This window comes from Myotis yumanensis, unplaced genomic scaffold, assembly GCF_028538775.1.
Source record: "Myotis yumanensis isolate MYYU_CA2020_CCGP unplaced genomic scaffold, mMyoYum1.0.hap1 SCAF_9, whole genome shotgun sequence".
NCBI lineage: Eukaryota > Metazoa > Chordata > Mammalia > Chiroptera > Vespertilionidae > Myotis > Myotis yumanensis.
This window is the reverse complement of record NW_027223760.1, coordinates 53,870,690-53,872,984: the sequence shown is the minus strand read 5'-3', so window position 1 is coordinate 53,872,984 and position 2,295 is coordinate 53,870,690.

The following is a 2,295-nucleotide window of genomic DNA, read 5'->3' as shown; positions in this document are numbered from 1 at the left end:
TGATGCGAGCCCTGTTGCAACCTGCGCCCGCGCCTGCGCAGAGCGCTCTCAGAGGCGTGTGCGGCCAGGACCGGGCCCCGCGCATGCGTCCTTCCTCCGCCGCCTGCAACCCGAAGCGCAGCGGCCGGGAATGTGCGCGCTTGCGTTTCTTACCTAGGTCTCCCAACACTTGAAGGTAAAAATTGGCCGCCTGGCCCTAGAAAATTTAAAAATAATAGTTTGACTCCACCCCCCCCACCCCCCCGTGGAGGCCATTTCCCTTTACAAAGGGAAAAAACGTGCGCTTCTGCCTCCGCCCTCAGCCGAGCCGTCGTCTCGTCCCTGACCGTCGCAGCGCTGGGAGGAGCATGAACTGGACGATAGACTCACGTCTGTTTTAATTTAATTTTAAAAAGTCGCACTTATTTTAACTTGGAGCCTCTTGTTCAGTAGAAGGAACATGTACGCAGGAGGGCATCCAGCTGGTGTTCGTTTTGGTTTTGGTTTGGTTGGTTTTGCACACGCGCCCCCCCCCTCCCCCTCCGCGGCTGGTTAACAGGAGTGTGAGCCCCGTGCTCCCCGCATCGGTGTAACTTGGGCCGCTTTCCTCAGCATCCCAAAGGGTAGGTAGGTTATCGCCTTTAGAAAATGAGAATAACAACAATACACAGTTGTCCTGAGGGTTAGATGACATACAGGGAATCACTGTTCAGCACAGGCGGGACTCATGGCTTGTAGAAAGTTTGACATTTCATGCATTTAAATAACATACTCTCCTAGTATTTGTATCTTAACTGGTAGCTCCTGTGTTTGTGGTTTCAGGTTGTGTATTAATCGAATCAGAACAGCATTCTCGGGTGAGACCGTAAGTGACGTGGGAGACAGTGGGACTATTCAGGGTGGAACTCTAGTATGTATTAGGGAAATCACAGAAATTTTCTTCTTCGGAGGCCATAACTGTAGCTGAAGTTAGAGAATTAGAGGCAAGTTTTGTGTGTTCAGCGGGGCAGTCTGCCAAATCCAAAAGGTCAGCCCAGCTGGGAGGGAGCACTTCCAGATTCCAGGGTTAGACAAGATGGTTAGAATTTAAGAAAAAGGTTTCAGGAAGAGGCCATCCTTTTTTTAAAAATATATTTTTATTGATATCAGAGAGGAAGGGAGAGGGAGAGATAGAAACATCAATGATGATAAGAATCATTGATCGGCTGCCTCCTGCACGTCCCCTACTGGGGGTCCAGCCGCAACCCAGGCATGTGCCCTGACCTGACTGTGACCTCCTGGCTCATTGATTGACCCTCAACCGCTGAGCCATGCTGGTGGGGCCATCCATAAAACAGTATGAAAACCCTGAACAAACAGCCACCATAATGCAAGTTAAGGATCTAGGCAAAATGTTTGAACAACACATGTATGGTAGGTACTAAACCAAGAGTGGAGCTTAATAAACCAAGGATCTTTAAGGTAAATTCTACTTACGTGTTTCCTACGAAAGGTCAAAATTGTTTTCAAGTACAGGGAGGCCCAAGAGAATCATTGATCGGCTGCCTCCACCCAGGGGATGGAGCCCGCAATCCTATGCATAGATAGAGAAAAGGGAAAGCATGGCTGGAGGGAGAGGCTCTGGGAATAAGAAACAAGGCCAGATAGAAAAGTCACAGTGGGGTCCAGTGGCTTTTGCCTATGCGAATGCAAAGGAGAACAATAAGTTAAGTGGGAAGGGGAGAAAAGGAGCACTTTCAGTCTTTTAGTGATTGTCACTACTACTTCATAGAGAATTCTGTTCAGGAACCCTGGAGGAGGTATTCTGAAACGGTTACAAAATAAAAATAAAGAGACCAGTCAGGACTTATAAAGTTATAAGAGACTTGCTCCACTTCACAACAAGCACAAGCCAGAAAAGATTTGTTAAAATCAGTTAAAAAATGACCAGAACTGAGGGCACAAATAAACATTCATAAACTTCAATCCAGATGGTAGTGAGAGCTAAGAGAGGAGGGAATGACAGTTTTTTTCATTTCCTACAGAGCAGTTTAGGGTACATCTAGTAACTTTTACTACATGAATGCACCCTAAACAGGTAATAGGAGACCATCCAAATGTTGAATGGCTGTGTGTGGGCTGGAATGCTAGATTACATGCTCATGGAGCTCCAGTCCAGAGTGAGTCTGCACCCACCCTCTAACTCTGTCCCAGAGGCCATAAGTGCCCAAAATTAGCATGTGAAAGTCAGGATGGAACAGTCTCTCTGAGGATTTGTTAGGTGTCCGGAAGCAACCCTCTGAAGGCTGGGGCAGGGCAGCAGGATGGAGATAATTC